This window comes from Balaenoptera borealis (assembly GCF_965194805.1).
Source record: "Balaenoptera borealis genome assembly, chromosome: X".
NCBI classification, from domain to species: Eukaryota; Metazoa; Chordata; class Mammalia; order Artiodactyla; family Balaenopteridae; genus Balaenoptera; species Balaenoptera borealis.
The window spans coordinates 15,630,065-15,645,123 of record NC_138881.1 but is presented as its reverse complement, the minus strand read 5'-3'; the positions used below and the strand labels follow the sequence as shown (position 1 = coordinate 15,645,123).

At 39.9% G+C, this 15,059-nt stretch overlaps 1 protein-coding gene and 1 pseudogene across 2 annotated transcripts in view; one reads left to right on the top strand and one right to left on the bottom strand.

Moving 5' to 3' along the window:
• The window catches only part of CDKL5 (cyclin dependent kinase like 5), a 188,907-nt gene that overhangs the window by 165,856 nt on the left and 7,992 nt on the right, over positions 1–15,059 (bottom strand). The window lies entirely within an intron of this gene.
• Positions 1,610–14,544, top strand: LOC309619919 (large ribosomal subunit protein uL30 pseudogene; annotated as a pseudogene). The gene has a single exon. The product of its transcript is annotated as a large ribosomal subunit protein uL30 pseudogene (transcript).

Genomic DNA, 15,059 nt, shown 5'->3' with positions numbered 1-15,059 from the left:
CGCATCTGGAGCCTGTGCTCCGCAACAAGAGAGGCCGCGACAGTGAGAGGCCCGCGCATCGCGATGAAGAGTGGCTCCCGCTTGCCGCAACTGGAGAAAGCCCTCGCGCAGAAACGAAGACCCAACACAGACAAAAATAAATAAATAAAAATAAATAATTAAAAAAAAAATCCTAGGGACAGCCAATCACAGACAGCCAACTAGGCTTTAAGCTACAGGCAATCAAATAATTTCCTTTCTTTGCCACCACACCTTCTCTGTATAAAACTTTTCCCTGACTCCTGTCAGCCAAGCACTCCTAACACTCCCTGCTTGGCACTGTCCAGTTCAAATTGATTTTTTTCTCTCAAAAATTTTACATGCCTCAGTTTATGTTTTAACAGCATCTTACAATTCAATTGTGAAAACCCAAATTAATACATGAAAACTCTGTGCCCGGACATAAGGGTAATACAGGTGTTCAATAAACTTACTGGTTTCATTAAGAGTTAAACATTTCAAGATCCTAGTTAATACATCAAGACAACAGGGCAGACAGGGTAAGAGAGTGTCGACAGGGTAAGAGAGTGTCATGGACATATATACACTACCAAATGTAAAATAGATAGCTAGCTAGTGGGAAGCAGCCACATAGCACAGGGAGATCAGCTCGGTGCTTTGTGACCACCTGGAGGGGTGGGATGGGGAGGGTGGGAGGGAGGGAGATGCAAGAGGGAAGAGATATGGGAACATATTGTATGTGTATAACTGATTCACTTTGTTATAAAGCAGAAGCTAACACACCATTGTAAGGCAATTATACTTCAATAAAGATGTTTAAAAAAAAAAAAAAGACAACAGGGCAAGATTAACTGATTCAGATGCATGATTACCAAATGAACTATACAGATCACAGTGGCTATAAATGTTCAAAGAAAAGAGTGCTTGTTTTAGAGTGGGGAGGTTGTGTTTCACACAAGAAAGATGATTTGAACTAGGTCTGGAAAAATGGGTGGGGTTACAGTTGACTGAGCAAAAGGGGTGGGCATATTCCAGCAAAACTGGACTAAAAACACTTGAGGATTACTATAAATAATGATGATAGTAATATTGTATAACTTGCAAAGTGCTCTTATGTTTACCACTGCAGTGACTGGGTATCGCAACAATGCAGTGAATTAATTCACATCCCAGAGATTCATACACTTGAAATGTGATAGAAAAAGATATCTGGTCAAAACTCCACATTCTAAAAGAAAAGAAACCTGGGTACAGTTAGATTCCATAGGTTTTTTAATGCAAAGCTAAGAAACTTGGATTTCAATCTGTAAACACTGGGAACTTATACAAGTCTTATTACACATTTCTTTTTTTTAAACAGGGACTTAACAATGAAAAAACTACTTGAGTTAGAATATTGGCAAACACAATTCAAGGAAAATGGAACATTCATCATCCATTTATTCATTCATTCCACAAATGTTTACTGAATAAGTACTCTATGCCAGGGGTCCCCAAGCCCCTGGTCCACGGCCTGTTAGGAACTGGGCCGCACAGCAGGAGGTGAGTGGCGGGCAAGCGAGCAAAGGCGCTCCCCATCACTTGCATTACACATTACCACCTCAACCATCCCCCCCATCGCTCACGTTACCGCCTGAACCATCCCCCCACCCCACCCATGGAAAAACTGTCTTCCACGAAACTGGTCCCTGGTGCCAAAAAGGTTGTGGACCACTGCTCTATGGCAGTCACTATACCAGATGTTAGCAATACAGTAATGAACAAAACAGACCGGGCCCTGCTCTCATGGAGTTTGAAATCATAAAGAGAAGCAAAAAATTCCAGTAGAACAAAATATTTCAAATAAAATCTGGTGGCCTACCGGGTTTTCAAATGTGATAAAATAACAACAGTTAAAATAAATAGCACTTTTGTGCTAAGCACTGATCTAGCAGCTTTATTTACATTAATTTGTTTCATCCTCACAAGAACCCTTTATGGTCCTTTACTACCAGAAACTTCATTTTACCAATAAGGAGACTAAGAGCCAGTAAATGGCAGAACTGGATCAAACCCAGGCAGTCAAGCTGCAGAATCCCCATACTTAGCCATTATGCTATATCCTTAACAGATAAGCCACAGGGCTTAAAACCACGCTTTTGGAGCACGTCCATACATTGGCGCGATGCTAAGTATTTTTACATACGTTATCACATTTAATCCTAATATTTTTAAAAGATAAGAAAACAGTTCCAGAGTCATTAGTACCTTGTCCCTGGTCACACAGCTAGGAAGTATCAAGGCCAGAATCAAACCAAGGTTTTTTTCAACCCCCAAAGGCATATTTTTACCTATGACATTATTTTACAAGACAATAGTGGTCTGTAAGCCTCACTGAATGCATCCTAAGTAGAAAAATGGAGTGGGAAAACCAAAAATGCGATGAACAGGTCTATCCATAACATTTGTAAAAATAAATGAATTTAGCAAGCTTAAGACTAAATGGAGTGTTCAAATCTACAAACAATAAATGCTGGAGAGGGTGTGGAGAAAAGGGAACCCTCTTGCACTGTTGGTGGGAATGTAAATTGATACAGCCACTATGGAGAACAGTATGGAGGTTCCTTAAAAAACTAAAAATAGAACTACCACATGACCCAGCAATCCCACTACTGGGCATATACCCTGAGAAAACCATAATTCAAAAAGAGTCATGTACCACAATGTTCATTGCAGCACTGTTTACAATAGCCAGGACATGGAAGCAACCTAAGTGTCCATCGACAGATGAAGGGATAAAGAAGATGCGGCACATATATACAATGGAATATTTATTACTCAGCCATAAAACGAAATGAAATTGAGTTATTTGTAGTGAGCTGGATGAACCTAGAGTCTGTCATACAGAGTGAAGTAAGTCAGAAGGAGAAAAACAAATACCATGTGCTAACACATATATATGGAATCTAAAAAAAAAAAAGGGTTCTGATGAACCTAGGGGCAGGAAACGAATAAAGATGCAGACGTAGAGAATGGACTTGAGGACACGGGGAGGGGGAAGGGTAAGCTGGGGCGAAGTGAGAGAGTGGCATGGACATATATACACTACCAAATGTAAAATAGATAGCTAGTGGGAAGCAGCCGCATAGCACAGGGAGATCAGCTCAGTGCTTTGTGATCCCCTAGACGGGTGGGATAGGGAGGGTGGGAGGGAGACGCAAGAGGGAGGGGATATGGGGATATATGTATACATGTAGCTGATTCACTTTGTTATACAGCAGAAACTAACACAACATTGTAAAGCAATTATACTCCAATAAAGATGTCAAATAAATAAATAAATACATGGAATATTCCATGTGCAGAGTGAAGAAGATGCATGTGTTAACACTACTCTGCAGTAAGTCCATGGACGTCCCACCACCAATCCTTTCCAGGGTCTTATCATTTTTACTAAGAACCCTTATTTCACTATCCAAGCCAACCAACTACAGAAAGCTAAATACATAGCAAACTCTGAGATGTTAATCACTTATTCCATTAAAGTTTGTATATCTGCTAGTTCATCCATTAAAAAGTGTCCCTCTCAAATCTCCAGAGCCTAACTATAATTGCTAATTTTTCCTTCTTTACTAGAGATTATATGAAAAACCTGACTGTTCACAGCAGAGTCATCCTTAGAGTGCAACGAATTGGGCCATTTACCCTAGCCCCAAACTTGGGAAGCCCCTTGTAGCTGTTACAGGAACCAGAAAGGTGGTCTTGCAAAGAATCAGCACCAGGGCAAAAAATTAAATTGGAAAAATAAATCAGATCAGCACAGAATCTCCTCCTCTCAAAGCCTTTTTTCATTACGACTAAAACAGAGTAGCGTTTGTCTTCCAACTTGCAATGTCTTGTGTACCAACCATTGAATTTTAAAGCTGATTTAACCACTTTCACAGCATAAAATATAAAAGGGGAAAAGTAAAACAGTAAGAAGCAGAGATGCGATTTAGGAGTGGGCTTAACATATCATTTAATAAAAGATGATTCATTCATTCAACAAATATTTATTCGGCACTTCCTGAGGCTGGAAATACAGTCGTTAGCATTCTTCTACATCCCAACATATCCTATTTTTACCCCAGCCAGAAGCTGGGCAGAACACCCTTCAGGGCCCCCACGTATAAAATGGAGCTAATAACTATTCTCCCAGAAACGTAATGGATTAAATGTGGCACACCAACCTTTAAAGTGTTCTGTGCTTAAATAAAATAACACAGTTTAAAGATCGAAAGGTTTTTGGAAGAGCATGGTTTAAAAAAAAAAAAAAGCCTAGAAAGGTAAAGATATGTATAGTAAGCTAATGTTTACCCCTGGACAGGAAGCTGCTTAAACATCTCTGCATCCCTCAAGGTATTTGGCTTACTGCCCTTCATTTAACAAGGGTTCAGTAAATACATATGATGATTTCTTTCTTTCCCTCTCTCTCAGGTATGTTGTACTGCAGTTATTTTAATAATCTGACAAAGGAGAAAGACTGCACAAAAGGAACTAATATTTACTGCTGCCTATTACATACCAACTACTGTGTTGGGCACCTCATCGATGTTATTTCATTTAATTTTCACAGCCACCTTGTGAGGTATTAAACCACAAAACCAGGAGTGGATTTTCATTTTCGAAGAATCAGATCATAACAAATTCAAACTAAAAAAAAAAAAAATATGAGCAATGGACCTTACATTTGGCAGCATTTGCTCATTTCATGTTAAAGGGAAAGAATCGAGTGAACACTACAAGAGTATTTAAAAAAAAAATTTATTAACATGAAAAGAAAATGTACACAGAAAAATACAAATGACCAAAATAATAAATTTTGTAAATATTTAATCTTACAAGTAATTTTTTAAATCCAACAAAAAACAATATTGCAGACCAGAATGGCCAAAATAATAAACATTTTTAACTTGCAACCTTTCCTTTAGGTGAACCAGCAGTGTTCCCTGTACACCCTTCACAGGTATGGCACACTCCCATCAGTGTCATCTATCATCACCCCCGGTGATCCTCAAAGGGGGATATAAGACTAGTGTTCCAGGGACTTCCCTGGTGGTCCAGTGGGTAAGACTCCACACTCCCAATGCAGGGGGACTGGGTTCGATCCCAGGTTGGGGAACTAGATCCCACATGCATGCCGCAACTAACAAGTCCGCACACTGCAACTAAAAAAAAGATCCTGCATGCCGCAACAAAGATCCCGCGTGCCACAACTAAGATCCAGCACAGCCTAAATAAATAAATATTTTACAAAAAAAAAAAAGACTAGTGTCCTAAGAAAAGACTAGTGTCCTAAGAAAAGGATCAAAGATGTACACAAGAATTCACTTTAAAAACCATTCGGGAATTCCCTGGCGGTCCAGTGGTTAGGACGCTGCGTTTTTCACTGCGGAGGGCGCAGGTTCAATCCCTGGTCGGGGAACTAAGATCACAAGCCACGCGGTGTGGACAAAAATTTAAATGAAAATTAAAAAAAAAAAAGGACATTCTTTGCCATGATGTCTACAACAGAGAAAAATGAGAAACCACATGTAGTATAAGGCACTGTAGTTCTGCTTTAAAATGGCTAACCAGACACATGCGTTTACCTTTCCTCCCACCCTAAAACCCCCTGAAATAGGCAAAAGAAATATAAAAATAAACCCAGAGCAGCCCTGAGAATATAGGAGGGCTCACAGCAGACAGATCTGTGAGGAATTCCAAGGAGCTATGAAGAAGGTTAAGACTGGGACTAAGAAAAGAAATGGCTTAATAGTAAACCACATAACTGAAGAGCTGTGAAACACCTCTACCTGTGCCCACTCCCTATCTTCTTTCAGTAGGACTGATGCCAGCATTTACCCAGTCGTGGCTCTCCAAAATGATGGTTCAGACATGGAATACTCCTCAGTAACACTGAGGCCAGAGAAGTAGGGAAAGATGTCAATTAACTGCAGCTTCCATGAGGAATAGGGAGTCCCACCAACCAGAGAGCTAGCAACCCACACAGTCTACAGTAGACGCTGCGTTCCACACAAAGGAGACAGCATAAGCAAAGATACCAAGTTTGAAACAATTTTATGGAGAACTCTACATGCTGGAGAGCGCAGTGTTTGAGGCAAAGAAGGAAAGGACGTGCGGCTGGAGAGGTAGGCATGCAGAGAACACACCAAGGAGAGCCTGATGAGCCAGATAAAAGGAAATCAGACTTTCTCCTAACTTTCTCCTTCTCTTGTCAGCAACAGAGCACCACTGCAGGCTTTCAAGCAGATCAGTTTCATGATCAAAATCATGTTTTATATCATACTAGCAACTGTAGATAATATATCTGAGTTGGATAAGACCCAACTATCCACCTTAGGAGCCTCGGTGGATAGTGGAACCATTAACAGAGTTTTTTTTTTTTTTTTAATTAAGGAGGAAGAGCAAGTTTGAGGAAAGTATGCTGTACTTCATATTAGACATCCTGAGTATAAGGTTCCTGTAGAATAGTCAGGTGTAGCTTTCCAGCAGGTTATTAAGAATGAGTCTGAAGGCATATAGTGAAAAAACAGGAAAGAATTTAGAAATTTAGAAATACATCTGCATGTAAGTAGAACTGAAACTCTGGGTGTAACTGAGACAATGACCTAGGATAATACTTGGCCAAGAAGTCAAGCCCAGGTAACAGTAGTGTGTACGGAGTAAGTGGATCGAGACAAGCCCACAGAGAATGCAGAGAAAAAAGTGTAAGAGAAAGACATGGAGAACAAGGATGCAAAGGAAACACACTGCTTCAAGGAGACAGTGACTAACAGTGTCAGGTGCAACAGAAATGTCAAGTAAAATTAGGACTGAATGAATCCACTAGACACAACAAACAAGACGTTACGGGAGATCTCAGCAAAAACAGTTTAAGTAATGTGAGACTGGGAAGTCAGAGATCGAGCTGAAGTGTGAGAAGTGGATGAGAAATGGATAGACTATGTATAGACCACACCCAGATGTTTAGAAGGAAGAGGAGAGGTTAGGTAGCTAAGAGAGGAGTGGACAACTGGTTCAGGGAAGGTTTTCTAGGACGAGAACCTTAGGAATAAGATAATGGGCAGAGAAAAATTAAAAAATCAAAAGGGAGACTCTAAGGATAGAGCAAGGTTACTGATCCTCAGCACCACTGACAGTTTGAACCAGGTCATTCTTTGCTGTTGGGGGCTATGCTGTGCATTGTAAAGTGTTTAGCAGCATCCCTGGCCTCTCTACCCATTAGGTGCCAGTGGCACACATACCACCACGCCAGTTGTGACAACCAAAAACGTTTCCAGACATTGCCAAATGTCCCCTGGGGGGCAAAGTCACTCCCAGTTGAGAACCACTGGGATACAGGATGGGGAGAAAGAGGGGGAATAACTGATGAAAAAAGACTGCCAAAGCAGCGGCACCAAAGCTGAAGGCACGGGGCAAGGAACTGGCCTCAAACAGCAGCAGAAGCACCTCATTCTCAGAGACAGGGGCAAGGACAGCTCTAGGGAGACAGGGAGTGATAAATTTACAGATGGTGCCAGAAACTGGAGAATATCAGCCAGAAGGCCCTCGATATTCTCAACGGAGTGGAGACGAGGTTATGTGCTGAGTATGCGTGGTGATGATTTAGTGGCAGGCTTGAGAACAGTGGCTAGGGTTTGTAACAGTTAATGGGGACCAGTCCTGGCAGGTCACCCCAGAGAAGACCAACAGAGTTTGGAAACCACATACTCCCTTCTTGCTCTGAGAATGTTAAAATGCATCTCCCCACAGAAATCACCTATGTACTGATTACAGTCCCAAAGAGCTCACAAGTCTATACGAATTTCAACTGCATCATGGAAAGACTAGACTCCTGAGGGGTACCTGGGAAGGTAACCCATTTTTTAAAAATAACATAGTTCCTATCAGATAATGAGAACTGTGATGAACATAAGTGATATGTAAATGAACTTTCAGTAAATAATCTGTTCAAGTTAGAGGATGCCTGTTGTTGCAACTACTTCCTGGTTCTTAACTGGATAAACTACTTCCTGGCCTACAGGAACAGTAAAATAGAAAGGAGTGGCTGCAAAGACAAGACCTTATTAAATGAGATTCTTCATAGGACAAAGGCCTGCTCACTCCCGCCCTCTAAACCAAGGGCTGCAAACTCAAATGATTATGAGACCAGGAAACTGGAGATACCTCAAGTCTGTGCATGAGAAAGAAGCTGGAAGTGAACCGTCAACATAAAGCTATGAAATACAAAGGGTTGCCCTTGGATAAATAAGAAAAAAGAAAAGCTACACACAGCAGCCCAGGGCTGTGTGTAGGAGTGAGCAAAGCAAAACGGAAAACCCAAGTCTTTGCTCTACCACAGATATGAAGTCCAAATTCACATCATTCTCCAGATGTCAGAAACCCATCACCTGAGAACAGATCAAAACCTCTCCAGGAGCAGTGAACTCAAAGGGTCCCATCAGAGACAAATGCAAAACTATCCAAAGGAGCATCCCACAAGCCAGGCACAGGCAAACAATTCCCAAATTGTCAAATGTTGCAAACCACACAAAGAAATAAGAAAAACTTGGAGGGAAGACAAATGGAAGATTTCATTTCTCAAGAACTACAGCTAAGAAAATAATCCAAAGGAGACAAACATAACTATATTTTTAAATGTTCAAAGAAAAGAAAATGTCCTTATGAAAATTTAAAAGTAGACTTGAAAGAAAACACAGAAATTTTTACATTTAAAAATATAGTCAAATGTTTTCAGTGAAAATTTTCAATAAATGGATTAACCAATAGACTAGACACAGCTAAACAGAAATTAGTGAATTGTAAGGTAGATGTCAGGAAATCACCCAGAAGTAAAAACAGAAAATATTAAAGAAACTTTAAGCAACACAATGAAAAACTCCAACATATATCTCGATAAGGGTTCCAGAAATGGAAAATGGAGAAGCATTATTTTAAAAGATAATGGCTAAAATTTTTTCCCACAATTTAAGGCGTCATGAGTTTTCAGGCTGATGGTGTACACCAATAAAAAGCAGGAAAAATAAAAACAAATCCACATCTAGAGGTATCGCAAAGAAACTGCAAAAGGTCAAAAACAAGGAAAAAATCTTAAAGGTAGCCCAAAAGAAAAGATAATTACTTACCTACAAAGAAATTACACCTGAACTGACTAAAGCCTTCTCATTAACAAACAAAACTTGTCAAAAGACAAGAGAATAACATTATCAATTGTCAACATAAATTCTGTATCCAGCTCAACAATCATTCAAGAGAAAAAGTGAAGACACTTTCAGAAACACCAAGACCATGTTTACTACTAATAGGCCTTTAGTGAAAGAACTACTTAAGAACATTCTTTATAAAGAAGAAAACTAAACCCAAAAGGAAGAAATGGGGTGAATAAAGAATGGTGAGCAAAGAAAACTGAAAACATGTTGATGAGTAAATATTCACTATTTCACAAACTTAAGGTGGTTTCAACAAGACAAAACCAAAGCATAAATAACTAACATGGAAGAGGGGATGAGGGTTCAAAAGTAAGCCATTCTAAAATCTCTGTCTTATTTGGGAGGATAGGAATAATAAGTAAGCTTTGACTTAGTTAAATGCGCATGTTAAAATTCTAAGGGTAACCAAACTTCTGTCTTCCATCCTGGAATAAGAAAGCTGGAAGGAACGGAGCTGCCCGCCCTTACAATAAAAAAGAGCTGTACTAATTTCAAATTCATGACTTTCTTGAAAGCCATCAGAGAACAACCAACTGGCTCAAAATCTTCGGAGAGGAAGGGCCTGCAAGGAGAGAGGAGACAACCTTGTGCTCACCTAGGGTAGACTGCAAGTGGCCACTGACAAGAGTTCAGCTAGAATAAAAAGCAAATCGATATTGCTTGCTGAAGCCCGATGTGGCTTGCTGAAGGAACAGTGTGAAACCAATGGAGGTCACAGAAATAGGGGAGACCCCAGCCTTCTGCAGGATCTTCCTTCACCAACGCCACCAAGCACTCACAGAAAGAGCCCTGAGGAGTGCCCACTGTGATGCAGACTTGAGGGAAGGGAACTGCAGCAGTGTCTCAGGAGCAAGATGTACACCCAGATCCTTCCCTCCCACGTCCACTAGGGAAGAAAAACCTTTATCTGTGAAAGAAAGGCCAGTAAGTGCTTCTACCCTTAAAGCACTGGTGAAAACTCACTACAGCCGGAGGAAGGGGTGGGCACCCTACTCTGGGAGAGGGGCAGGACTCCACACTGAGCCCACAACAATAGCTAGGGTACGGGCATGACCTTGGGACGTTGATGCAGGCCTAAGCCTGAGGTTTCATCAGAACAAAAGACCACACCCCACCATCACTCCCCACCTCTAAGCTAACCTACTTCCAATAACAAGGAAACAGCATAATACCACTGGCAGAGGGACAGGAGGAGATCAAGAGCATGTAAGGAGACCCTAAGTCACAGTCCTGAAGGAAGACCCGACACAATAAAATAAACCAACTCCCACCCTAATCAGAGAATTTGAAGCCTGAGGTATACTGAGAGTAACCACAGCAACAACCAAACTTAAAACCAGCCCAACTCCAAACTAGATTAACTCAAATTCCTGAACCAAAGGCCTAGCACAGGGAAAGATGTGCCCATTTACAGACATGAAAATTATGCACCTCAGCTCTTTCCCAGCTAGAACCATGGAGGGTGCAAGAGACAATTAAAAAAAGGTTCCTGCTGTGCCAGAAACCCTTAAGAAAATGCAAAAGAATTTCGCAGAGCTTAAGATCAAGAGCCTGAGAAAGAAGTATGCCCAGAAGATGCTTTGAAAGGCAAGGAGGAAGCTTATCTATGAAAAAGCTAAGCACTATCACAAGGAATACAGGCAGATGTACAGAACTGAGATTTGAATAGTGAGGATGACAAGAAAAGCCAGCAACTTCTATGTACCTGCAGAGCCCAAATTGGCATTTGTCATCAGGATCAGAGATATTAGTGGCGTGAGCCCAAAGGTCCAAAAGGTGTTGCGGCTTCTCCACCTCCGTCAGATCTTCAATGGCACCCATGTGAAGCTCAACAGGCTTCAATTAACATGCTGAGAATTGTGGAACCATATATTGCATGGGGGTATCCAAACCTGAAGTCAGTAAATGAATTGATCTACAAGCATGGTTATGGCAAAATCAACAAGTGAATTGCCCTGACAGATAACGTGTTGATTGCTGGATCTCTTTGTAAATATGGCATTATCTGCATGGAGGATCTGATTCACGAGATCTATACTGTTGGAAAACGTTTCAAAGAAGCAAACAACTTCCCGTGGCCCTTCAAACTGTCTTCTCCATGAGGCGGAACAAAGAAAAAGACCACCCATTAGAATGTAGAGATGCTGGCAACAGGGAAGACCAGATCAACAGGCTTATTAGAAGGATAAACTAAGGTATCTACCATGATTATTTTTGTAATCTGGTCAGTTTTTAAACAGTGACTGCTTTCAAAGTGAAAAAAAATTTTTGCACCTCAGTTTCTACTGTTCTACAAAATAAGTCAGTGTTACAATAAAAAAAAAATCACAAGGCATAACAAAAAGCAGAGAAAAAACAACACTCAGAAAAGACAAAGAACATGTCAGAACTAGACGCAGAATCAGATGTTGGAAATATCTAGAATCAAAGTTAAAATACTATGAGTAACATGTTTCGAGCTCTAACCCAAAAGGGGAACATGAAAAATCAGATTGGTAACTCAGCAGAGAGATGGAAACTATAAGAAAGAATACAATGAAAGTGCTAAAAATTAAAAATACAGTTAAGAAAAATGAAGAATGCCTTCAATGGGCTCTTCAGTAGACTCAACTCAGTCAGGGAAAGAATCAGTGAACTTGAAGATGTCAGTAGAAATTACCCTGACCGAAAACACTGAGAAAAAAGAGTGAAAAACAGAACAAAACAAAACAGGACATTCAAGAGGTGTGGGACAATATCAAAGGTTCTAACATACTGGTAACTGGAATCACAGAAATAGAAGAGAGAATGGGACAAAAGAAATATTTGGAGAGATAATGGCTGAAAATATTCCAAAGTTAATATAAGACATCTAACACAAATTCCAGATGATCAGAGAATAGGGAGATAAAAACAAACAAAAAAAACAAACAAAAATGATTATCACCGCTGAGCACCAACACCACTTGAGACTGAATTCCATAAGCTCTGCCCCCACCAAACACCTCTGTCAACATGATCACCAGGTCATCAATTCAACTACACATGATGGCCACCTCACAATGCTCACTTCTATATACAAGTCTCACTCTGTGTAAATGACTGGTCAAACCTAGGTCACAAGCCTGTATCCTAGCTGTAAAAGAGACTGGGGATGAGTTTTCTGGGAAAGTGGGACCTATAATATGAGAAATTACCAAAATGTAGAGAGGATACTTAAAAGTCTACTACAGCATCTAAAAATAAAATAAATAATTTTTTTAAAAGCCCTCCATCTAACTAACCAACTGTTAGTGTACGGTAGATTCTTTGGTGAAATCATTGCATCCTAGAGAGCCTTTCTGTAAGACACATATTTTACCTCAATGTGGTAACACATTTAAAACTAGCTTCCCAATCTGAGGGACCTAAGCAGTGATGGGGGTTGGGGGTGAAGCCACATAATAAATAAGCAAACATCTTCACAGAATGTTGGTTTTGTTTAATGTTAAGTAAAGTACAATGCAGATATATACAAACACACATATGCACACACACACAAGAGCTTATTATGGAACAGAACTCAGCACTTCTATGAATTCATGCAACAAATCATGAAAAAATTCAAAGAAATATCATTCTTATATTTATAAACTTCGGCTTCCCCTTCATCTACCACACTGTAAATGTTGACAGAAGTTTGAGGAGTCTCACAGAGGGAGCCATTAGCACCTAGTTATACATCAACACGGATCCAATTATAACACAACTATGTCCGAGACCAGTGACTAGACCTACAGGACAAGCACGTCTATAGGACGAGCAGAGAGGAAGATCCACTAGACAGGTAACTGACAGAGAAGAGAAACCACTAAACAAGGAAAAAGGCATTGACAGGAGGAGATGGGAGTCAGGAAAAAAGGCACCTTTCATAAGAGAAATATTTACTGAGCATTTCCTCTGTGCCAGGCAATGCACTAGATGCTCAGGCGACAACAGGCAACACTCAATGCCTCCAGGGAGCTTACAGTAGAAAACTGATACCATCTGCTTATCCATTTTACCAAAGGTCCACCCCTATTTAAACTCCTGGCTTTATTTCCTATGTATACTCTCAGGTAAAAGTGAAAATGAACAGAAAAAAGCCAAATGGCCATAAAGAAAGAAAACCAAGGTCCTGGGATGTCGCTGGGGTCAAAGCATCAAAGCAAGGCATGCAATATATAAATCCACGTCATTTCTTGCTATTCACCCAGCTTTATATGCTTTTAGATCCGTGTGTTTGAATACACCTTCTACCAGAAAACCCCTTCCCTCCACCTGACATTCTGGGCCTCCTTTAAGACTCTTCACAAATGCTCAGGAATCATTACTTTCCCCAGTCCCCTTAGGTCTGCGTTAAGTGCACCTCTTCTGGCCTACAGTACCAGCACCCTGTATTTCCATCTAAATGTACATATCATCCTGTTCTTTAGTCATTGCTTTTGGCCTCTTCTGCTGGAATACAAACTCCATAAAAGGGCACACCACCACAGCTTGGCTTTGTATCTCCACCACCTACCATCACAGTGACACCAAGATACCCAAATCATCACCTCATCATAAAGTGAGTCAAAGAAAGACAAGTATGGCCTTCCTTTACCAACCCTGCACAGAGGGACAAGACTGGAAAGCACAACTCCAAATCAAGGGCAGTCACTGTGGATGGTAGAGAAACCACTAGCACAAAAACATCAAACTCTAAAATGAGGCAACTCTTTAAAAATAAATGTCCTGGGCTGGATAGGAAGTGAAAATAGTAACGACACAAAACCACTGTAAATTCTTCAAGTTACCAGCACAAGGAAAAAAAAAAATCAACAAGGAAAGAATACAGAGCAGGTATAAAATGGTTCAGAAAAGTCTCAGAACTCAAGGCCAAAGTGAGCTAAGTTAGAGACTGCATCAAAATGTAGATTTCAAAGGAAATATTTGAAGAAGGAGGTGATGCTGTGGTTATTCTTTGTATACATGGAGGGGAAGTGCACAATGGCATTCTATACTGACACAAACTAACCACTTTACACCAAGGAAGCCCTGAATGAATGCTTGTTCAGTCATCAAAGCAAGAAAAACTTAGCGTGGCTGAAGATTTCCAAAAATGAACTGAGCATGTAGGGATACATACTGTAGAAGGAGAAAGAAACAAATCAGGATATATAAAGTAAAACCTGTGGAGCACTTTTATATACATAAGCTCACTTGAAAGTAAGATGCTCAACAGAGACTAGTTTAATATAAAAGATGGTAAAACCACAGAATGTGAACCAGATTTGAAAATGGTACTCCTGCTAAAGATTAGTGATTCTAAACATTATTAACAAAATTCTCTAAAAACACTGTACGTGCTCAAATGAGATTTCATAAAATATGAAATAGCATAAATGCTGACAAATATTAAACTAGACATAAGACACTGTATTTAGGGAAAGAAAAGAATAAAGCAAATTTAATATTGATATTTAATGAAATGTTTCATTAAAACCTTGAGCAGATTAAAGATGTCTGGGGGAAAAAAAAACCAGTGAAGAGTTTTAAGTTTAAATATGGAAGAGAGCTAAAACTGTTAGAAAAAAATTTTAACTCAGTTATAAATAGAAATGACATTCCTATATAAGGTTAACAGACTGGTGAAGGATAAAAGAAGGAGCCTTTAGAAAACTGAAGGTAATTTCTATAAAAACAATGGAAAGAGTATCACAAATGACAATCAACCAAGAAGGCAGTTGCAAAATTTTTAATGAGATGAGGAAAGAATATTCTACCTTGCAGGGATTATGACCTTTTTGGTAAATCATCAAGGTTCCATTGAGCTAAAACTCTTGTTTTTTG